At 35.5% G+C, this 26275-nt stretch overlaps 1 protein-coding gene across 2 annotated transcripts in view; it reads right to left on the reverse strand.

The window, feature by feature from the left end:
- Window positions 1–26275, reverse strand: part of LOC131428532 (RNA-binding protein asd-2) — a 361605-nt gene that overhangs the window by 17796 nt on the left and 317534 nt on the right. The window lies entirely within an intron of this gene.

Raw genomic sequence — 26275 nt, forward strand, 5'->3', positions numbered from 1 at the left:
ATTCTAAATAATTTGTATCGAAAATTCATTTCTAATTTATTTACATCTCGCCTTAGACTCATCAGTGCATAACAGTTTATGTTGAACTATTATGTAACCTAGCAGTTCGATATAAACAGCTTAAAATTAGACTAGCCCCTGAAAGAACTTATTTCTGTTTAAGAGTTCGGATTGTTCGCGAATATGAAAATTGAACATTAATTCCGTTATAATGTACAAGACTTTTTTCATGCCAGCTATATGTCCCGAATTGAAAAAAGCTTTGAGTAAATAATGTCATAAGGAGTGTATCAAAAAGAAGCAGGCAACATTGATTATTGAATAAAAAAGCGAAAAAAAAAAATTGACTTCAGTTTTCGATATATTGTAGAAAAATTACGCTTTTATGCATTTCACTGATTATATTGAAGAAAATCCTAGTTTCTATGAAACGCTCGCACTTTGAACTTGACATTCTTCATTAAATTCTGCACAGTTACTTTTGTGACTTTCCTGGTGGCAGCTGTCCAGTTTTTTTTTAACTCCTTCATGCTTTGGGACACTGTACCTTCCTTCCGAAAGTGCCGCTTGACAATTGCCAATACTTTTCAATTGGCCAAAGATCCGGGCAGTTCGGTGGGTTGATGTCTTTTTCCACGAATTGTGCATTATTTTTTGACAACCGGAGTTTGCGTAGTGGGCTGAAGCCAAATCCGGCCAGAAGAGAGGAGGAGCCTTATGCTTTCTGTACAGAGGCAGCATTCTCTTCTTCAAACATTCTTCCTCGCACACCTTGGCGTTAATTGTGCCCTTCGTGAAGAAAACCGATGACCGTAAACCACAGGTACAAATTGCTTGCCAGACCAACACCTTCTGCCCAAACTTTTCTATCGCCACCGTGGTGTCAGCGTCGTCCAGGTCCTGGTACACCGATTTCGTATAATATTGCGGTCCGGGCAGCGCTCGAGAGTCTCCCTTGGCATGGGTTTCGTCGTCGATCAGGATGCATCCGTCTTTATTCTGTAGAATCCGGTTATACAGTTTTCGCACTTTTGTTTTGGCCTGAACTTCCTGTACCAGGGACTTTTTCGGCACCTTCTATTTCTTGTACGTTTTCAGGGAGTTCCGAACTTTGATCCGTTGAATCATCCCGATGCTGGTGTTGAACTGCTTGGCCAAATTCCGCGTCGACGCCGATCGGTTTTTTCCTGATACACTCAACCACTTTCAAGTCCCGGGCGGGCTGGTTGGGACCCGTTTTCCTACAGGATCGGGGCAAATCCTTCATGGAAAGGGTCTTATCGAACTTCTCGGTAATATTTTTGACACTGGTGTGGTGCACTTTCACCCGTTCTGCAATTTCGTTGTACGTGACACCACTTTCTGAGCACCAAGTGTGCAGAATTTTCTTTCGCGTTTCCGGATCAATTCGACTCATCATTGAAACGATAAACCGTACCGAAACCAATCGATGGCGCAGCTGCTATTGAGATGTAAACAAACATGTCACCGCAAAATACGCAGTAAAAATTTAAGCCATTTTAGAGTAATAACTGTTTGAATGTTGCTAACTACTTATCGATATACTCCTTAGACATAACCGCGAGATTGAAGTATTATTTGATTCGATACCGTTTGACAGTTTAACATTTTGTAGTACTGAAAAGGACCATTTGGTTTCAAAGGATTGCGTTTGCATTCTAGAAGCTGGGGCGGTGCTTTAAGACAGTTCTTTACGTTACTTTTAGGAAGCTAAAAATGACCTTTGATGGCTTTGGAGTCCTGGAAAAGACTATTTCGTTACAGATGATTACGTTAGTATACCAGATAGTAGGGCGCCATTCTAAGTCATTTGTTAGTTTTAGTCTCGACCTGAAAGATATCATCACATAAAAATAATCGTAACTCAAGTAGCTCATATATTTCAATATTTTATACATCTCAATACTTGAGTGCAAAAAACTATCAAAATGCTGTACGGGATTCATTTCCGTCCTACAGAAGGGCTACATTGTGGAATTCTCTACGATATTAAACACTGTTCTGAGCATTTTTCTCGAATGTGATGCAGCCAAATGGTAGTTTTATTTGCGCTCATTTGGTGTGAATTTCGCACAGCGAAAAGTGCACAACGCTAATCAAATTATTCATGATTTGCACTAAACTGATGACTTTTCTCTTTGATTTGCATAGAAGTAATCTTAATAGTTCTTTGGATAACATTTAGGATCATTAGAATAGCTGATTTGGTATAATGTTCTCCATCGTTATCCACTTTTCGTTTTCTTTTTTTTTCAATGAAAACAACCAGTAGCTGGATGACGCAATCGCTCGTGTTTGAAGCGATCCTCACACAGCAAACGTTCAACGGCGGATATAGTGATTTTCACTGTCTGCTAGAAAAGATTGCGATGCGATAAGATAGCGAAACTGTCATTCGCATCGATTCAACCCCTTCGAGACCACAAGCCAGAGAAAAATATTTTTTAAATTGACCGTTACAATGACTAATTTTTATTTATCACTAGCTGACCCGTCGAACTTAGTCTCACCCAAAATTATTTGTTCAAATTTATGTTTGCGGACGACAAAGCAATCAAACGACTATGTGGTTAACGCTTCTTTCCATTATTCTACTGAGTACTTAACCTAAAATCAACGGAATGTGACACACATTCGCTTTGGCTAAAAAAATATCGTCAAAAATAATATGAAAATTTGCAATACTACGCAAAAAGGAAGCGAATGCACAGATTGTCATCTCATTCTTTGAGTCAATGCATTGAATAGAGAACCCTGCACTGAACATAGACCCTTATCTTATGGTTTCGACATAATGGATACAAGGTGCCACGTTTTCTGTTTCAGATGTGACACTGTTACCTGATCAATTTTCTTTTTTTTTTTATTCAACACTTGGTTGGCTGGCTATTGCGTACACGTGGTGTGTTCGCGCCACGTTTTACTCACCGGCTTTGGGTCGTTTTACTCTTTTGTCTCCAGAGGAAATTCTACGCGGGGAAGACTTTCAACCCTTTTACACTACGGTCACTGGGCGTTTTCGAGCGGAAACAAGCAAATGGACTCATTATCTGTAAACTAACACAACACAACTTGAATACATTAAAGACCAGACATTTTATTAGACACTTCATCTTTTATATTTTCTAAAATTATTTTTTCACTTTTAATTTCAAGCTACTCAACAAGGGGGGGGGGGTTGAATTTAATAAAGCGTGAATATTACTTGCGATTATTTTATTCAGATGATAACTGCTTCTGGAGCATCGTTGCGGCCGTGTGGAACGTTGGTCGACTTGTTGCAGCTGGCTGAAGACGGGACGCCGGTGGGGGTAGTACAGGACTCTTCCTCGGCAGCGGACTATGACGAACTATGAACTCCGGATGCTGCAGCAACTCGGCCTTTGTTGACGGAGGCCTGCGTTTCGCACTTTTTAGAAGCCCGGGGAGCGGTACTGCGCGCATTTGATTCACTTACGAGTGTCTAACTATTAGTCGAGTGGGATTTATAACGTTTTCGGTCTGAACTGCCATACCCTACCGGCACTTGGGTAATGGCGTTCGTTGGCGTCTTTTTGGCTTGGCCAATCTTTGACCGTTTTTGTGCACTCGCGTCGTACGTACTACTCATAAACTGTTCAAATAAACCGGTAACCACACTTATCCCACTCGACTGACCGAACGAAAACTAACGGACGTGTGGATCTTCCGAACGGTCGGGTAACTTGATCCATCGATCAACTTTTCGCGAGAACAATCACTACTCACTTTTTAAACTTTTATTTCCGAAACGCGGGGTCACATTAGACTTGTGACACGCTGCTGCTGGTCTTCACTCCTCCGGGCAGGTCAACTAAAAGAGGCTTGATACCGCCTGCTCTGACCCTTTTATCTCCTCCCAGCTCATCCCCGCTACCACCCCCATCGAGCCCCGCCTAGAATCCTCCAACTCGATGACAATGATACAATGACGATGATGATGACAGAGAACGATATAAAGACCATCGACGATTACATTTTGTTCTTATGGTTGGTATCGATTTTGAATTTGAATTTTTATAGCAAATGACATATAGACTCTTGATACTAGGGCTTGTTTCCTTATTTTGATATTTTTTATTATAAATAGTTTTTTTTTTGTTTATTGCATAATAAATGAATATGTGAATAAATGTGAGTAAACGAATAATATATAGTAAATATGAGTATAAATAAATAAATAAATAAATAAATATGTAAATAAATGAATAAATATATGAATAAATAAATAAATAGATAAATATGTAAATAAATGAATAAATATATGAATAAATAAATAAATAAATAAATAAGTAAATATATATATGAATGACTAAATGAATATTACTTTTAATTTAGATACCAACCACGGCTATTAAGCATAAATTAAACATCACTCAAACATGAAATACGGAGGATAGACATTTAATTTATACTTAGACATTTACTTACAATTCTTTCAGGTGTACAACAATACTGATAGGGTAATGTATTCAAGTTGACCCAGTGACCATAGGTAATATTGTGACCAACCGAGTCAAAGGTCACAACACTTGATTCCAATTATCGATCAAAATTATCACTAATCAGAATTTTGTGTTGATAAACTTAACACAATGTTGAAGAGTTTCTTTTCTAGAGTTGTTCATTCGATAGAGTAGGATATATTTACAATTTGTAAATATATCCTATATCCTATCTGTGAAACTTTTGATTGCTTGGAAATTTTAATTTAATACTGATCTTACCAGTTTGAACATTCTTCATAGCATATGAAACCTAGAATGGCAGTCTCAATCCATTATGGTAATAATCTTGAACATTGATACATAATTGCCACTTATATTGCGCTTAGTATAATCTAAATCATTAGAGAACAAAATGCAAGGAAAATCTCTTAGTTTGACCTCAGCGCTTCTACAGCACAATATTTTCAATGATTTATTAAAAAAATCTGACCAATGCGATCATCTGACTTAATTCAACACAATTCATAAACTGGTAAATGATACCTGAAATTATTCTTCTGGTTAAAACCGGGCTAAAATAAACAACTAACTAACTAACTAACTAACTAACTAACTTCTTCTCCTGCCTACAGCGGTTTTCTAGAACAGTCATATGCATTCCGTAATTGAGTCATTTGTCAGTGAGCAACAATTTTGATACCCAATTAAGCACGTGGTTCGAATCGCGTCGATCAAGTATGCATGTGAAATCTCCACACGAAACAACTCGTTGCGCGCCTAACAATTTTTTCAACGATCTAGTATTCTTTCCTTCCACGACCAAACACTTATGCAACTCGTTGCGCGCCAAACATCAATCGTAAATCTAGCAATCATTGGCGACTTTTTCAGTGGAAAATTCCATTGTCCATACAAAATAACTTTTTTGGTTTTTCCCACTTTTCCGGTAAGTTTTCCTAATTTTTTTATGTACGAACCCGGTGGGGGTACAAACTGATCAAACAAAAAAAATCATCTCAATCCGTCCATCCGTTCTTACGTGATGCGATTACAAAGAATGATCTCTGCATTTATATATATATATATATATATATATATATATATATATATATATATATATATATATATATATATATATATATATATATATATATATATATATATATATATATATATATATATATATATATATATATATATATATAGATTAAGAAAACTTCAGTCATAATGAATTCATATTGATAATGCGTATGTGGCAGATTACGGCTACAACTTGCACGGATTTTTAAGGCGTGTGCTATTTATTTGACATAATGTACGATTCAGACGATCCGCCTCCTTCCGTCACCGGAACGTCAGCTTCCGTCAAAATTAGTTTAATACTTTTTTTTACCGGAACGTTCACACGCTCCGTCCGTCAAGACGTTCCGTGACGGTGTCGTTACGTGTGAATGGCTCCATAAGAATGCATGTAATTAATTTTGACGGTGCCGGTGACGGAGATTGACTGTGACGAAAGAAAACGGATCGTCTGAATCGTACATAATTATTGTTTTGTGCTTAGTATGTTCCCTTTTCATTTATATTTTGTATTAATCGGCGCCTTGGCTTTCAAAACCTCGTGCTTTATTCGATTGTGCTATTTGTCTACTCTAAAAAGTTGGTCGTCTTTGACAGATATACATTTGTTGATGCTTTCGATGAACGATGAAATAACAATTGTCGCTAAGGAATTTTACCAGTTGAAAATGCAATTGGCCTCAATCCAACAGCCAATTAATTTTTCTTTTGGCTCTAATGCTAGATAATTTCAATACAACAGACAGCGAAGTGGTTAAAACGACTGTCCAATTTTCTGGCCGCGATGCCAGGTGAAATTTTAGGCGTCTGCGTATAAGAAATGGTCCTATGCGACCTCAATATTTAGAAGTATGACGAAAAAACCAAACGAAAACCCTACACAGTAATAGCAAAAGTCATTAAAATTAGAGATGGTCGGGTATCGGGTATTTTACCCGAAACCCGACCCGTACCCGTACCCGACGGGTTTTTGGTCGGGTACGGGTAAAAATTTTTATTTTCAATCGGGTACGGGTCGGGTACGGGTAAAAAAATTTACTGCTCAGTCGGGTACGGGTCGGGTACGGGTAAAAAAATTTTTTTTTCGGATCGATTACCCGACCATTTGTACTTCACATAAATATGTTTACACGTTGACGAGATTTTTTCATTGCGAAACAGTTCTTCCGAAAAATAATCAATTTGATTCAAGGGGTTTTGACATTCGCGCCTAGGACCAGACCTGGCATCTTTTTCCAGAAAAAAAACATTTTTTTCTTCATGAAAAGTTATGTGAATATTTCCCGCCCTACTTTGTTTATAACATATTTAATAAGACACACTGACTTAGCTCTATGATGTTGCGGTCGGAATCTACTTTTCACGTAGGTTTTAATGGACTGACATTTTAAAGCTGTTTAATGCATAATCCAGTAAAAATTATTTGATTCATGTACTGCCCATACTCGCATATCAGTCTCATATCGATTTTCGCCAATTTTGAGTTAGCTTGAGGAATGGAGTCTTTCCTCAATATACTCTCAGAAATTGCAATGAAAGTTGAGGGTTTGTTCAGTAAAATATAAAAAAAAATATCAACTCATTTCTGTGTCCCATATGCTAAAGTACCCGCATATCAGTCCCATTCAGTGCAAAATTTCAATAATTTCATTTGTTGCAATATTGGAACAGCAAAGGTGTATTACCGATATTTCATGTAATAATACCAAGATTTAGCATTAGGGAGCAAAGCAAAGTCTTGGCATTACATTCCTTTCGTGGAATTTGGCCTTTCTGTTTCAACAGACTTCGCAGCCGATTCTTAGTGTACAGAATATCATTGCATGGCTAGTACTATGGATCCTACTGACACTAAGAATCCTTCCAGGTCGGAGCTCGAACATACGACAACTGGCTTGTAAGACCAGCGTCCTATGCATTGAACCGCCAACCCGGGACCAGCATTAGGGAGCACAATAAATAAAAAAAAATCGGAAATAAACTTTTGATCGTCTTTTTCTCAACATGCTGATTTCCCATATGGGACTGATATACAAGTATGGGCAGTATATAAAATGTAGTGTAGTACTCATATCACATTCAGATACCAGAAAACTGTTATTTTAAACATTTATTTCAGAAAATCTGCATAGAAGTTCTTCTTATTCTGCACTTCTGGGTGGTGTCACCTCACTTTAAATGACACCGATTGATGGCACAGAAAGTTGGGCTATATTGCTAGTTAATTTTCGTCTCTTTTCACTGGACTACAAGTGAAAATCTCGATGCGTGACAACGTGGAGTCGCAAAAGTAAGGGTGAAAATCTTTTCTCGCGAAATACTCAAATTTTCACCGTGTTCACTCGTTGAGGGTTCCACTGGTTCAATGGCTGTAAAAACCACCAGCTACCGATAACATCGTGGGTGTGGGTTTGTGAGGCTTACAAAACGGGCATAGTTGACAGATTAATTTAAATCAAAATCATAATTAATTTTGCTTTGTAGTAAAAAATTGTAACCAAAAAAATTTCCTACGAATGTTCAAACTACTTACACTTGAAGGACTCACTGTTCACCATGTTCAAAATTGAATTTTTCACACCGGGAATACACGTACATTGTTTGATTCTTTGGTCAATTCACGTAAACGAACTGATAACACACTATTCATTTTAGGGGATGTTCGCATAACATTCATTTTCGTCACGTATAATATTCAATTTGACATTTGGAACTATTTTACGTGATTTTTCAAGTGATTCGAATGTGAATTTTTATTTGTGTGTCAAGATAATGAGCACGCTTACTTGTGGTTCTAAAGAATTGGATCAAAAGTCGCACTGTTTCGTAAAAACCATACCTACCCAAAATTGAATACAACCGGTATTACGACATTTTGGGTAAATATGCTTCTCGAAAAATTTGAGTTGATATTACTCCCTTTTGTTGACATTTGTAAATGAGTATAAAGTACCAAAGACATTGAAAATCTACAGGGTCCGCCATCTAACATTTATTTTTGAACTAGCGGTTATTTCGACATTGGTAACCTCAATGTCACTTCTGATTTGACAGAAACTTAGTTGTATCCTTCCGCTGAACGAAAATGGTTGTGTATACGCTTGAGGATCGCGTGAAAATAGTGCAGTTTTACTTTCAAAATCATGGTAATGTTGCGGAATGTGTGCAAAAAAATCATTTTCTCGGATGAGGCACATTTTCATCTCGGCGGGTCTGTTAATAAGCAAAATTGTCGCATCTGGGGACGGAAAACCCGCACGTCATCATGGAGAAGCCGATCTCAGAGAGTGACGGTTTGGTGCGGATTTTTGTCTGGCGGCATCATTGGGTCTTTTTTCTTAGAAAATGAGGCTGGAGCCGCCGCCACGGTCAATGGCGAGCGGTACCGCGACATCATTAGCGATTGGTTCTTCCCGTTACTTAAAGAGGAAGACTTGGACACCTTTTGATTCCAACAAAACGGCGCTCCGTGCCACACAGCCAACGCTACGATCGATCATCTGTGCACAGTCTTCGAAGATCGAATTATTAGTCGAAATTCTGATGTCGTTTGGCCGCCTCGGAGCTGTGATTTGTCACCGCTAGACTATTATCTTTGAGCGGCTGTCAAAGATAAGTGTTATGTGGACAAGCCAGAGACAATTCAAGCCTTGAAGGATAACATTCGTGCATCCATAGCTGAAATAAAGCTGCATACAATCGAAAATGTATTAAAAAGCTGGACCGACCGTATGGCGTACTGCAAGGCCAACCGAGGCAGCCATTTCAATGAAATTATATTCCACAATTACCCGGAAGGATTGTACTTTAAGATGAAAAAATAAATTTTGAATTACATTACATTATTCATGCTTCACAGTGTATTTATATGTTTAAAAGTAAACAAGCATTTTAATGTATTTTTCTTACCAACTAGAGTCTGATACGGCTCGATATCTAAAACACTTTATTTTTTCCATACTGAATTTTGGTAAAATTTTTACTACTCATTCGGGTCGGGTACGGGTAAAATTTTTTATTTTTTTTCGGGTACGGGTCGGGTACGGGTAATTTTTTTTTATTATTGATCGGGTACGGGTAATTTTTTAAATTTTCAATCGGGTACGGGTCGGGTACGGGTAAATTTTTTTACTGATCACTCGGGTACGGGTCGGGTTCGGGTATAAGAATTTCTATACCCGACCATCTCTAATTAAAATGGACGATTGTTTATAAAAATTTCGAAAATCGGCAAAAAAGTCGGCTTAATTGCAAAGTCTGGTAACAAACGAAATTGCAAATTTACATACCAATCTGCAAACCTGGCATCAGTGGTTCTGACGCTCATTATTTCGCTATCCTGCGACGATTCCGTCGCATTCTATGTCCAGCTGAAAACCACTATATCCTCATAAAAGAACTCGTGGTTGTTTTTCTGCTTTTAGGCTTGAGGAACGGAACCTCATATTCGCCGTTGATTGAAGCACCAGTTGAATAATGCCGGGTCTAGTTCCAATGTATTGCCGTAGATGGCAGTCAGCGCACTCGATATTTCTCCGTTCATGGATTCTCGTAGATTGAAACTAGCAAACGTGCAACAGGTTCTATTTTTGGATTCGGTTGATTTTGATGTTTTGGATGTTTCATGTTTGGACCTATTTTCTCACTGTTTAATCAATGTTTACGTAATAAACGTGATATTAACAACAATCTAATACCTTCTTCCATTCGTTTCGTGCAAGAACTAGAGAAAATACTCAAACGGGGAAAAAAGTTGTTAAGAAAAGTTATTAAGTTATATGTAGTAATTTTGTCACACTTTCGTGTTGTGAAATTTTGAAAATGCACTCAGGTGAGCATAGTACAGAAAGACGTAGTACTACATCAAAATCGTACAGAACTTAACGTATTACCGAAAATTCGAATAAAAAACTGCAGAACTTTGAAATTTCGTACGCAAAGTCTTGAGTGTAATAATTTTAGAGCTCATTTCAGAAACAATCATATTGTAAGAATCAAAGAAGAAATCTAAGATCAATTTTATAAACCCGTAAGATGTTTCATGAATATAACGATAAAAATCATAAATTTGTAAACCTTTTCCTAACATACAGTCCGAAAATATTAACATTGTAAGTTGGTTCGGTTAATCAGTTCAGCCATCTTCGAGAAATGTTAGTACACATATTTTCAATATTTTTGCACATTTTACATAATTCCGGAACAGGAAGTCAGTTCCAAACAAAATTCAGGAATTCCGTATGAGACCACAGGACCTTTCATTTGTACCTGAGTTTGTGAAAATCGGTCGCGCCATCGATGAGAAAAGTAAAATATTTTATTTTCACAATTTATTGCACATTTTACCCCATAATTTGGAAACCGGAAGTGGGATCCAAATGATATTCAGGAATTTTGTATGGGACCACAAAACCTTTCATTTGAATTTAAGTTAGTGAAAATCTTTTCAGCCATCTCCGAGTTGGTGCAAAAAAAACGTTACTTACACACATACACACAGATAATTTTCGTACTCGACGATCTGAGTCGAATGGTATATGACACTCGGCCCTCCGGGCCTCGGTTAAAAAGTCGGTTTTCACAGTGATTGCATAACCTTTCTATATGAGAAAGGCAAAAATGAATCCATCTACGAATAGCTTCGTTATAAGCGTTAGAAATTATAACAGACAAATCTAACTCGACTCGTTTCGGATTTTTACATCCGACACCATGCATATTCAACAGTAACAAATTTTCCACTTTGCTATAAAACTATCAATTCAATGTTTTCAACAGTTTATAAAGTGCATAATAATAATTTCCATTGCAGAAGCTGCAATAAACAAAATATCTATTCAGAGAAACCCAAGCTCCTGTCGATCCTAGCGATCGGGTGCTCAGCATGACCAATTCCCGGCTCAGAGAGCCCGGAAACCGTTTGAAACCATTTTTATGAATTTACCGACGGTGACTGGTTCCGGTACAGGACACCCGTCCGGAAGGCTCCCGTATGTATGCAGGCACGCTGCTGTTTGCCATTTGGACTTCTATTTTTCAAAGCTCCGAAGACACCTCCTTGCCGAGAACAGCAGGGACGATGCCGAGCACGGACGCTTTGGAGTGCAGCATGAATAAGGAATTGAATAAATTGTCCACATAAATCTATGCAATCGATTTTCCCTTCTGCCGAAGGGGGTTGGCCGTTTTCCTCCTTTCCATTTGATACGAAAATAAAAATACAATCGAGTGTGCTACCGGTGGTATGTTCCGGAGCAGTTCTTGTCTGATGGGATTTTTTTTGCCGATGTGCACTAGAATCTTATTGTCAGGAATCGTGACTTCCGCGCTGAATTCCAAGATGCAACATCAGTGACATTTTTTATTTAGTTTTTTTTTTGCTCGATGCCGCAATGCATACTGTCGAGAAACTTTTGTCAAAATGTGAAGAAAAAATGTATGAACAATCAATAACTGTGATGGTAGTGAAGAAAATTGCATCAAGTGCAGTGACAGTCATGGGAAAATCATCCCTGCGATAGAATGGAATCAGTGTCAAGATTGAACACTGCTGTTAGTTGAAAAGAAATCTCACAAATAATGCACATAATACTGATTTGTGATCCTGGGATGTTGCAGGGATACATCTTGCTGACCTTAGGTCTCATAGCTGGAAACGATCGGAAGGCAATGCAATCTTGCAGCATGACTGTCTTTGACACATAACACACTCGTACATCGAAGCTAAAGCCAATTAATTCACAAAAGCTGTGTCAATATGGTCATGCTGCATTTGCTATGTCACTTAGCAAATTGAAGGTAATGGACCTTATTCTGAAAAAAGTGTATTGGTTTTTCGGTCGAATTTCATGTGTATTGGTGATAACGTCTGCAAAATCAATCTTGATACACTGTTATTCAGAACAAGTACGAATGCCTTTCAATTTGTCCCGAATATGCGGTTCAATGCGTTGGACACTTATTCTACAAGCCAACTGTCGAGCCCCGACCTGGTAGGGTTTTTAGTGTCGTAGAATTTAAATACAAAGGTTCGGTTCACTAGGAATCGCCTGCGAAGCTTGTTCGAGCTGAAGATCAAGTTACACTAAAGGAATGTATGGCTGAGTTGGCATAATCTTTATGTTTATTGGAGATTTGTTGCCTCGTCGTGAATAAATATCGGTCGTAGAAATTTGTAACTTCCGTTAAAAAATTTACAAATAACTTTTCACTTTTCTCATATAGAAAGGCTGTGCAATAACTCATAAAACTGACTTTTGAACCGAGGCAAATCTTACTGACTGCCATGTACCATTCGGCTTTGTGTCGATGTGAGTAAATGTGCATACTGAGGTCTTTTTTGCGCTTGTTTTTTCATGCGATTTTTGCTTACTCAGTTTTTTCTACGCGAATATCCGAAGTTTTTTTTTCGCAGATGTCCTAAGTTGCGTGGTTTTTTTCTACACTGATTTTTTAACTTTTGCAGTCTTTCTTAAGTGGATGTCCGAAGTTACGCTGTATTTTTTCACTCAGATTTCCAAAATTACTCCGATTCCGTCACCCAGAACGCTATTGAATGGTTTTGAGATCGGATGTTTACATTTTGAGTTATACAATGTTTTATGTTTATATTATGTTTTTTTACAATAGCTGTCACACTTGACCTGAACATGAACACGTTTCCAGACTTAGATTCCGCACGATAATAGCTATCCAATAAGCCATAGATTGTTAAAATCCGTCCATTTTTAACGGAGATATCGACATTCTTATGTTAGCGACTTTTCCCCCTATTCCAGTAGAAGGAGTTTTGAGCGCTGTATGACAAAGCAATGTTTGGGAGCAACGTGGAACACGATTGTTTATACTGTTACATACAATTGTTTCTAAGTACCAAACAGACTGTGTACAGCATCATTTTTCATGACAGTTTGCCTCGGACCGATTTTGGAAGGAACGTTTTTGGCAACATAATCGTTTGAGTATGACATATATAGACCATATGATGGCAGCATTTTCGAGTTGAAAGCAATTCCTTAATTATATTGATTTAAACTACTTACAGCAATAAATGCTGGAAGAACATAAAACCCATATACCATTCAAGTCAGTTCGTCGAGATCAGCAAATGCGTATGTGATAAATAATTTCTCTCAATTTTTTTCGGAGATGACTCAACCGTTTTCTACAAACTCAGATTCATATGAAAAGTCGTATACTCCCAAACAAGGTTCCTGAATTATGTTTGGTTCCGACCTCTGGTTCCGGAACTACAGGATGATATGTGAAACGAAATTAAAACTGTGTAACTCCTTTTGCTCGTAGATGGCTGAACCGATCTAAGATTCAAATGAAAAGTTTTAAGATTCTATTAAACATCTTGCGTTTTAGTCATGTCCAACTTCCGGTTTCGGAGATACAGTGTGATTAGTATAAAAGTGTCTATTTTACATAAATTAATCAGGTTTATCGGGTTTGCAGATAGTCGATAATTAAATAAACTTATTTCAGTTTTAGTGGTATTCACCCGATCAGATGGTCGAAACAAGTTTATAACAAATTGGGATATTTATTTCACATAACAAAATTGGTTTTATATTTGGCTGGTTAGCTGTTAAAATAACAAAAATTATATCTAAAATTGGCTTAGATGACAACTAAATTGTAGCAAAACTTAATATGTTAATATCAATATTATATCCAAATTTGTTATGAATCCTGTAGGTTTTTCAACTAATATTACCAATTTTATGGTGCGTAAGATTTCACCGTGCAATTCTAAAAATAGATTTTTATGTGCAATACAATTGCATACCTTTAGGCGATTTTGCTTGAAATAAAAAAAAAGCATCCGGCAATCGGAACCAAATTTCAACCGGGAAGATTGCTATTGCCAACACACACTTCGAATACACGAGACTGTGAAGATTACTTATGAGTGGATGGAAATATCACCAATACATGATAAGTGGTGTTTTTCCATCGTCGCACACTTCTTGCGTCGCTTCTTTTTAATCAGTGAATGATCATGTAAGCGGGTTTTTGAGTGGGGTATGTAAACCTGAAATGTTTAAATGGTTATATGCTACTGGATGTTATACGGTTTCGATTTCCGGTTGCTGAATAACGGATTTGTGAAATCTGTGAAAATAGCCACCAACCAAAAATTTGCAAGTTTCCAGTTTATTTTCAAATCCGAGGCTTGTGATGAGTGATGACTACAAAATTGTCCTACAGTGACGAACGTGTAATTTGCAGCATTGGTCTTATTGTTTTCGATTACACCCAAACCTTCGTTTACGTAAACTTTTTTTACGTTGCATCTTTTTACATAACTTTTTTTACGAAGTAAATCCCAAATAACGTTAACTTTTTTACGAAGCAAATTCCAAATAACGTTAACTTTTTTTACGAACCTACTTCGTAAAAAGAGGATTTTGCATACAAGGAAAAGGATTTCCGGCTCATTTATATTCCACGGAAACTACTACAATATTAGTATTTTTGGAAAGGGTTTGACGAGTAGATGTCTGAAAATGATGTAAGGAGTGGTTCTAAAATCCTAGATGACGACTTCCGGCTCATTGATATTTCATGAAACCCCTTAAAATATGGCGGTTTTTGGAACAAATTTGATGAGATGTCCTCAAATGGGGTTCTAAAGAGGTTCTGAAATCTACGATGGCCTCTTTGATATTCATTGAAAACCCTTACAGTATGGGTATTCTCGGAACTCATTGGATATGTAGATGTCGAGAAAGGATGTTTAAAATGGTTCTAACTGTAACAATTTTGATATTTTCATATCGGGTGTTATAGTTAGATGTCGGAAAATTTCGATGAAGTGGTAAGAGTTAGTTAAACAACCTGACATAGGCAAAAAGTTGACATCTTCTCATCAATCCTGTTCCAAAAACATTGTAAGGGTTTTTATGACATTTCAATGAATCGGAAGTCGTCTTCATGAATTTTGAAGCTATTTAGAACATCCTTTTTCTGCAAATACTGATGATTTTCGTTCCAAAATTATTCATTATATTATTCATACCCAATAATACATTTACACAAGAAAAACTTTTTTTACGTTGAAAATTCCAAGTAACGTAAATTTTTTACTAACCCCGGATTATAACGTAAATGGAGGTTTGGGTGTAATAGGTCAATTTATGTTGATGACCAAATAAATTTGCTTCGTTCTAACCGATCCCGGGTTCCGAAAATTGTAAAATGACTACTAGTTGCACTATACCCGGGTAGAAGTGATTTGCAAATCAATATCAAATTCTGTTATTAAAACCAAACATCTCAATGGTAGAAATTAACATTATTTAGTTTGAAATAAGAGTTAAAATATCAAAAATCATAACATAACTTGCATGAGAAAATAGCTACAAAATATAACATTCTGTCATTGTAATATGAAACCAAGAACAAAATATTTATAGAAGACGAATTTCTCAATTATTTTATATTCCAGCATTCAGAATAGAGTAATATCATAAGTATTTCTCTTATCTGATTCTGATGTAGTTTATTCAATAGTATTTTATTTGAAGATAGAACTACTGGATCAATTTACTTAATGAAATTGGAATAGCTCATCAATAACGAAATAAGATATTATAACTAATTTTGATGTTAAACAGATATTGTATAATTTCTTGATTCCTTGGATGCAATATCACGAAAATATCAAGTTTCGTTTTGATAACACAGAAACATCAAGCCAAGATATGATGGTAAAAGTTGTTATTATTTTGATCTTTGTTTGCTATTTACACCTACCCGGGTAATAATGCAATAAAATGACAAAACGAACGACACATATAAACTCATTACTAAAATATGTTGTTTTTATATTAAAGATAGATGAATATTTTTTAAGCGAGTGCGCTTGTTAAATGTAGGAATTATTCACGATTAGTCTTTAATTCGATATCTCATACTTAAATCCTAGGAACCAATGGCTTAGTGTTGTTCTTCTCGAAATTTATATAATTTTGCTCAGTTGGCATATGTGTAGAGTAACTAATTGTATTCCAAATATCTGACCTATATTGGAACAAAACTATTTTAAAGAAAATTTTTGTGGAATCAGCTGTTTCCTAACATAACTTCAGTATTCAGCAATTAGCGTCAATATTTTGAATAATTTTGACGTAATTTTTGAAAAGGCGATATGTTTGTTTGCCTCAAGGTGCGTTTTATCCCATCTATCCATGTTAGATCAAGACGATAAACAATAATAAATATTTGACTTTGATAGTATACGTTCAAAGTAATTGTAACAGACTGTGTTATAATATTGATATTATGCGTTATTATAAACAGACAAATATACTGTATAGATAACTAAACATATCACATTTTGATAAAAATAACAACTGTTAAAATAATTTTGTTATAATTTTGTTATGTGCATTTGATCGGGCAGCTTTCGCTCCGGATTTAATTCGCACTACGGTCTTGAAATCTCTACACTGATTTTCAAACATTTTGAAACAAATGTAAACTATACACCTCCTGAGATGAATTTATCTGACTTCGGCTACACCAATTTTCGAATTCCGGTTCCAGTATCGAATCGTTTATCAAAACTCAATCGTTTTCTCAAAAAAGGTCAAATCGAATTTCAAAAACAAAATTCAAACTACAGATTTTAATCACTCATTATTCTGTAATGTCGAAACAGCAAATCGTATCGAATATCAATCTGTCGAAGTATGTTCCAATTTCGAGTTTTTCGTCATTATTTATAATACTGCCAGAGCCGGAATGCAGGAACTAGCATAAAGCAAAATGGTTCGTATGGCCATAAATTAATATGCCAAACAATTTACATTTTCTATATGAGCAATTACAGAAATGCTTAACAGATCATCAGACTCGACCTTCTCCGATTTGGATGAAACTTTGCACATGGATTCAGTATGGCAAACCATAAGTTTTGAACCGATGGAGAGGTCATTCCGACTCACGACTGATTTTAAAAAATGTATGTATTTTTGCATCTCCCAAAAATCGCCTTTTTCAAATTGTTGTAACTCGGAAACCGTTAATTGTACAAAAATGGCGTTCAGGAAGCAGTTGTATGGAATCGATTGGGCACTCTAAAAAAATTATACGCTGAAAAAAATTTTTGAAAGTTAAAAAAAAGAGCATAGTTTTAATTTTTTTTTGATAATTTTTATTTTAAAGCTGTTATTAAAACCTACAGATTGATGGCTATCCCATCCGTGCCTTTTGAAAAATGAAGAAGTTGCAGCTAAACCAATTGACAGATATATTCGAAATTTCAATTAACAGAAACCTCAATAATATAAAATAATTCTCAATAATTATAAAATAATCCAAAAAAGTTAAATAAAAAAAATCAGGGTTTATTTTTTTTTATAGATTTTATTTTAAAGCTGTTAATAAAATCTACAGATTGATAGCTATCCCATCCGTGCCTTTTGAAAAATGAAGAAAATACAGTTAAAACGATTCACTTTCTCGTTGAAAAATAGTCATTTAAACAGTAGAATATTATTTTACAGGTTAAAGGCAATAAATTTGTTCCTGATATCCTTTCTTCTAAAAGTAGCTGTTCTTGAGATGCTTGGATATTTAATTATAACACCTTTTTTTATTTCCATGAATTGTTTATTTGCTTGCTATATCTACAATTATTACATGTACATGAATAATTCTTAATTATATTCAAGGTTTTATTTATGTCTGACAGAGCTGCCTCACAGTACAAAAAAAGAAAAAAATTTGCAAGTCTCTGTAAATTTAAATCAATGTATAACATTGATGTTGAGTGGCATGTTTTGAAACTTCTCATGGTAAAGGACCATGTGATGCACTCGGGAGTAATTTAAAGCGAATGGCACGACGTAAAAGCTTGGCTAAACTACATGAACACCCAATCCCAACTGCAAAACAATTATATGAATGGGCAGAGACGTCGAGATGCATTCTTTTTGTTACGTGTCACAAGAAAAATATGAACGGGGTGTGACCGAGTGGAGTAGTGTTTATAAGGATACCAAAATGATGTCAGGCACACAGAAATACCATTCTTTCGTTTCGATTTCAGAAACCACAATCGTCACAAGACTGTATTCGAATGACGATGCACGTAGTAGTCATACAATTTTCAAAAACTTAAAACCTTAAATATAATTAAGAATTATTCATGTAATAATTGTAGATATAGCAAGCAAATAAACAATTCATGGAAATATAAAAAATGGTGTTATAATTAAATATCCAAGTATCTCAAGAACAGCTACTTTTAGAAGAAAGGATATCATGAACAAATTTATTGCCTTTAACTAGTAGAATAATATTCCACTGTTTAAATGATTATCTTTCAACGAGAAGTTGAAATTTCGAATATATCTGTAAATTGTTTTAGCTGTAACTACTTCATTTTTCAAAAGGCACGGATTGGATAGCCATCAATCTGTAGGTTTTAATAACAGCTTTAAAATAAAAATTATCAAAAAAAAAAAATAAAACCATGCTTTTTTTATTTTATTTTTTCGGATTATTTTGCAATTATTGAGAAAAAAAATCAAATTTTTTTTAGTGTATATTTTTTAGTGTATATTTTTTTCTTCCTGAACACCATTGTTATATAATTAACGGTTTCCGAGTTACAACGATTTGAAAAAGACAATTTTGGTGAAATGCAAAAATACATACACCCTTTTTAAAAATAAGTCGCGAGTCGAATTGAAATCTCCATCAGTTCAAAACTTATGGTTTGCCATACTGAAGCCATGTGCAAAGTTTCATTCAAAGCGGAGGAGGTCGATTCTGATTTGGTCACTTTTTCGTCTACTCATTCCTGAAATTGCTCATATCTGTATGAATTTAAAAAACTCATCATCCTGTAATTCCAGAATCGGATAAAATTCACCAATTTTGAATGGGACCATAAGACCTTTAATTTGAATTTTTGTTTTTGAAAATCGATTTGGTCTTTTTGAGAAAACGATTGAGCTTTGAGAAACGATTCGATACTGGAACCGGAATTCTAAAATCGGTGTGACCGAAATCAGTAAAATTCACCCATAGTGCGAATTAAATTTTTAGGTACCTTCCGAATCGAAAACTGAATACCACTTAAACTGAAATAAGTTTATTTGGTAATCGAATATCCAAGTCTGCAAACCCGATAAACCTGATTAATTCATGTGAAATGGATATTTATATACAAATCATTCTTTAGCTCTTAAACTGGAAGTCCGATCTTACTAAAAAGTAAGATGTTTTGTAGGATCCTAAGACTTCTCATTTGAATCATAAATGCATCTTAGATTTCATTTGAATCTTAGATCGGTTCAGCCATCTACGAGAAAAATGAGTTGCATTATTTCAATTTTGTTTCACATATTATCCTGTGGTTCCGCAATCAGAAGTCGGATCCAAACATAATTCAGGAAGCTTCTTTAGGAGTGTACTACTTTTCATATGAATCTGAGTTTGTAGAAAACGGTTTAGCCATCTCCGAGAAAATTGAGTGAAATTATTTGTTACACATGCTTTTGTTGATCTCGACGAACTGAGTCGAATGGTATATGGGCAGTTATGTTCTTCCAGCATTTATTGCTGTAAGTAGTTTAAATCAATATAATTAAGGAATTACTTTCAACTTGAAAATGCTGTCATCATCTAGTTCACATGTCATACTCGAATGATTATGTTGCCAAAAACAAACCGTGCTAAAATTGGTCCGAGGCAAAATACCATAAAAAAAGATACTGTACATGGGGGACGGGTATAGCGTGATGGGTAAGTCGATGCCTTTCACGCAGCCCGCCTGGGTTCGATTCCCAACCCCGCACATAGGGTCAGAAAGTTTTTCTGGCCCGAAGAGGCGAATGACATGTTAAAACCTCTATAATTGAAACAAAAAAAAAAGAAAGATACTGTACACAGTCATTTTGGTACTTAGAAACAATTGCATGTAACAGTATAAAAACTCGTGTTTAATCCGACTCTGAAACAGCGCTTTATCATCAAACGTGTATAACTCCTACTTCTGGAATAAGACGAAAAGTCGTTTACACAAAAATTTCGATATCTCTGTTAAAAATGGACGGATTTTGACAATCTATGGCTTGTTGGATAGTTATTACTGTGCGAAATCTAAGTCTAAAAACATATTCTATTTTCAAGGTCCATTGAGACAGATATTGTCATAAAACTTAAAATTTGTCATAAAACTTCGTATAACTCAAAAAGTACACATCCGATCTCAAAACCATTCAATGGTGTTCAGTGTGACGGGGAGACCTTTCATTTGCGACTAGTTTGATCGAAATCGGTCCAGTCATCTCTGTGATCTCTTCCTCTTTGTTGACAACACACACACACGGACATTTTCTCAGTTCATCGAGTTGAATCGATTGCTATATGACACTCTGCTATCGGGGCCTTGGAAAATTTTTCTAAAGTTCGAGCGAATTCTATACCTATTTTTTATATTTATAAAAAAAAGTAAAACCCTTCTTAACCCAAGTAACAGTTCGAATGCCTTATGGTTTTGATTATAATTTATAGGAGTTTTGTAATTGCTTGTTCAATCACTACTTGTTTTATAACAACTATAATAAGTGTCGCTTTTGACAAGTAGTATCATAGTTTTTAAAGCTTCTATAAAACCTTTTACCTAGACTAACAACTGGACTAAAAATAAATCTATTTGTACTAGAATAAAACCATGCAAACGCTCTTAATATTGCTTTAAAAATTTTTCTTTAAAACATTATTGTCAGTTAAATTCTTTCATAAATCTAGTTTTGGGTGTGTGCGTGTTCATTTAATGACAGTTCCACTCAGAGCAAATTTGAGGATTCTAAGGTACATTTATGACACTCTTGTTGTGAGCTATTTGATTCATTGCTTCTTAGATTAAGTGCAATTTGCATTAAAGAAAATTTCATGGCCGCCATTATGATGTTCTTTGCCGTAGCCTTTATTGACATCAAATAAACTTCGAAATGCAAAAACGAGGAAGTATGATGGACTTTTATAATTCATGTTCAGAACGTATGCACAAGTTTTACCGCCACGAAATAGTTTTATACAAAAAAGACGATGAATCACAGAAAATAATTTTCATAAATCATGGAGACTTTTGCAAAAACCGTATTTATTTCAAGGCGATTAGTTATAATTCTTATTTTTATCCATACATTCACGATAAAAATAAAAGCGCATGAAGTTTTTACGTTCGGTTAAAGCCTCAAACTTGTAAATAAAATCCAATGAATTCTTACTGATTGCATTCAACGCATTCAAACATGACACACATATAGTCAAGAAAAATATTATCAAAACGACAGTTTATTCATAGCGGAATTCATTCCATCCAAATAAATTTAATGTTGAACGTAAAGCTGGTTTCAATATTTTTTTGAATTTGAAGTTTTAACGCAGCTTTATGCTAATTCTTCACTTTGCTTTATAAACCTTATGAAGAATGGTCTACTTGGCAGGAACATGCTCTTATAGAGGTTTTCAGTAGGCTTTCGTGGAGTTTAAAGTTTTAATGCAAGATTTATTATGTAGCATTGAAGATAGCTACAAGTATTTATTAATATTAAAAATGTTACTTGGGAATCCACTTAGTGAAATTTTCATATATCTTAAAAAATCACCATAGGGGGGACTAAATGAAATTTCCGAAATCGAAAAGTTTTTGCCAGGAAACAACAAACCTATGCCCTGCCTTCAACAAAAATGTGGGAGTTTTTATTTTCTTCAATTATTCCAAACAAAGAATGCATAAAAAAAGAACTCGAAACAAGTTATGAATAAAAAACTGATTTTAAGGGGGTTGCCATGAAAACCGCTTTGTAAATCCGAAACGGTGCGACCTAGACTTGTGGTAATATTTGACAATGTAAATTATTTTCAAGAGTTCTAAAACTTTGTTGAAGAAAAAAAGCTATGGTTATATTTTTTGTTAAAGTAGGCCATGAACAATTAGGGATAGAATCAAATTACGCGGTATATATTTGTAAATAATTTCTTCAAAGCAACTATATACATTAAATGAACGGTTTGGCAGCTACTGATCTTGCCTTTCTCATATAGAAAGGTTATGCAATCACTTGAAAAACCGACTGAAAACATATTCTGTTTTCAAGGTCAATTGTGACAGATACTGTCAAAAAACTGAAAATTTTGACATAAAACTTCGTATAACTCAAAAAATAAACATCCGATCTCAAAACCATTCAATAGCGTTCTGGGTGATGGGGAGACCTTTCATTTGCGACTAGTTTGATCAAAATCGGTCCAGCCATCTCTGAGATCTCGACCTCTTAGTTGACAACACACATACAGACACACACACATACACACACACACACACACACACACACACACACACACACACACACACACAGACATTTGCTCAGTTCGTCGAGCTGAATCGATTGGTATATGACATTCGGCCCTCCGGGCCTCGGAAAATTTTTCGAAAGTTTGAGCGAATTCTATACCTATTTTTTATATATATAAAAACGTGATTAATCCACCTAGCAGTGAGATGATACCTTTTTTTATCAATAAGCATGTGTTTTTGCATGGATATTCTTAGGTGTTTTAGTTCTCATGACATTATTTCAATTATCGTCGTTTTAAACGGCAAATTGAGATTTTAATCACTCATTACCCTGTAATGCCGAAACTGCAAAACATATCGAATTTCAATCTTAGCGTGCGACAATCGATTGAACATTCCATGAGATGTCGAAGTAAGTTCCACTTCAGAGTTTTTATGGTACTTCCAGAGCCGGTATTCAGGAATTAGCATAGCCCAAAATGATTCGAATGGCCATAAATTATTACGCCAAACAATTTACATGAAATTTATAAACTCATCATCTGTAATTCCAGAATCGGATAAAATTCACCAATTTGGATGGGACCTTAAATCCTGTAATATTTGTTTTTGAAGTTCGATTTGGTCTTTTCTGAGAAAATGATTGAGCTTTGAGAATCGATTCGATACTGGAACCGGAATTCTAAAATCGGTGTAGCCGAAATCAGTTAAATTCACCTGAGCAGTGTGTAGACATCTTTGAGAAATTGTAGTGCGAATTAAAATTTGGGGGTACATTCCGAATCCAAAAAAGAATACCGCTTAAACTGAAATAAATTTAATTGGTAATCGACTATCGAAATTTGCAAACCCGATAAACCTGATTAATTTATGTGAAATGGACATTTTTATACTAATCACCCTGCATTTTCTAAACCAGAAGTCGGATCTGACTAAAAAGTAAGAGGTTTTATAGGATTTTAAGACCTCTCATTTGAATCATAGATGATTCTTAGATTTCATTTGAATCTTAGATCGGTTCAGCCATCTACGAGAAAAATTAATTGCATTATTTAAATTTCGTTTCACATATCATTCTGTAATTCCGCAATCAGAAGTCGGATCCAAACATAATTCAGGAGCCTTGTTTGGGAGAATACGACTATGAGTTGGTAGAAAAAGGTTTAGTCATCTCCGAGAAAATTGAGTGAAATTATTTGTCACACACGCATTTGCTGATCTCGACGAACTGAGTCGTATGGTATATGGAAGTCATGTTCTTCCAGCATTTATTGCTGTAAATAGTTTAAATCAATATAATTATGGAATTACTTCCAACTCGATAATGCTGGTATCATCTGGTTTACATATGCCATATTCGAAAGATTATGTTGCCAAAAATGAACCGTGCTAAAATTGGTCCGAGGCAAATTGTCATAAAAAAGGATGCTGTACACCAGGGGTTCCCATACTATTTTGGGTCAGGGACCCCTTTACTATAATTAACTTAGGTCTCAGACCCCCATCAACAAATTCCTTTGAAAAATCAATTTCTTGCTTTTTTAATATTGTTGTAAAATACTTACAAATTTCTACGTATGGTCAAATAAACACAACTTTTTTAGCGAAAATATTTCAAATACCAACGTATATCAAACAATAGGGGGTCGTCATAGTCAGTTTTCGTTCACGTCGACCCCCGCAAAAAGGATATCGACCCCAAGGGGTCTATATCGACCACTTTGGGAACCCCTGCTGTACACAGTCTTTTTGGTACTTAGAAACAATTATATGTAACAGTATAAAAAATCGTATTTCATGTTGCTCCCAAGCATTGCTTTTTCATACAGCGCTCAAAATTCTTTCTACTGGAATAAGGCTTACACAAAAATATCGATATCTCTGTTAAAAATGGACGGATTTTAACAATCTATGGCTTGTTGGATAGGTATTACCGAGCGAAATCTAAGTCTGGAAACATATTCTGTTTTCAAGGTCAAATGTGACAGATACTGTCGAAAAACTGAAAATTTTGACATAAAACTTCGTATAACTCAAAAAGTAAACATCCGATCTCAAAACCATTCAATAGCGTTCTGGGTGACGGGGAGACCTTTCATTTGCGACTAGTTTGATCAAAATCGGTCCAGCCATCTCTGAGATCTCGACCTCTTAGTTGACAACACACATACACACACACATACACACACACACACAGACATTTGCTCAGTTCGTCGAGCTGAATCGATTGGTATATGACATTCGGCCCTCCGGGCCTCGGAAAATTTTTCGAAAGTTTGAGCGAATTCTATACCTATTTTTTATATATATAAAAAAAGGTAAAAAAGGTAAAAACGTAAAAAAAATTCTAAACTGATCTCAAAACTACACAAATCGATAGTCATTATCAGTAGGCAACTAAACAAACCGATTCCGGCTATCCTGGTTCCCGGTATCCGGTTCCGGAAGTACCGGAAATAGTGGTAATTTATACCAAAATGGATCTCACTCACTTTTCTCAGCGATGGTTTGACCGATTTCCACAAACTTAGATTCAAATGAAAGGTCTTCCTGTCCCATACGGAAATCAAGAATATCATCTGGATTCCACTTCCGGCTCCGGAGTTATAGGGTAAAGTGTGTTCAATATTGTACACTATCTCTTGAAATATTTTCGGATGCAACAAACATTTAATTTAGTAATTTAGAGTGCGTACTAAAAGAGTTTGTGTGTCATGTTAGTTGGTGGCCGTACGAACCGACTTTGATTATACCGGTTCTCGTGTTCCGGTGCCGAAAATGCATATAATATCGAACCCACTTCGTTGTTTAAGGATGACTTACGCAATCAAAGCACTGTTTTATTCTGTATTTTATGCACAAACAATCTCTTGGTTTCTTTCAAATATCGAAGAGGAAATTTTTGAATAGAATACCACAATATTATATGTACATGAGAAAGGCATCATTACACCACTAGGTGGATTAAAACAGGTTTTATTGATTCGAACCACTGTGCGACCGTCGTCCGAGTGTGAAAACGGACAAGCAAGTATGATGAGTTTTCCTCATTATTTCCAAATGGTATTGAAAACTCAATTTTTGAATTATTTATGGTTATCTCAAAGTGTTGAAAGTTTATTAATAAATTGCTGATCATATTCCTGACGGCATGTAGAAAGAATTACGTTGTTGCGTTTAGTACAACTCGAGATAGTTACGATTAAATTCTACCCACTCTTCATCAAGGCGAATTCGTAATTTTTGGCGATGTCTTTGCCAAGCAATCATTTTGAGAGGAAGCCAACTGAACAGTTTTACTTGATTTTTAGCAACTTTATCAACAAAATAAAATCGATTTTTCCCTTGCGTTAGACGGTTTAGTGCTGGCCAAAACGAA

The sequence above is a fragment of the Malaya genurostris genome, chromosome 2 (assembly GCF_030247185.1).
Source record: "Malaya genurostris strain Urasoe2022 chromosome 2, Malgen_1.1, whole genome shotgun sequence".
NCBI lineage: Eukaryota > Metazoa > Arthropoda > Insecta > Diptera > Culicidae > Malaya > Malaya genurostris.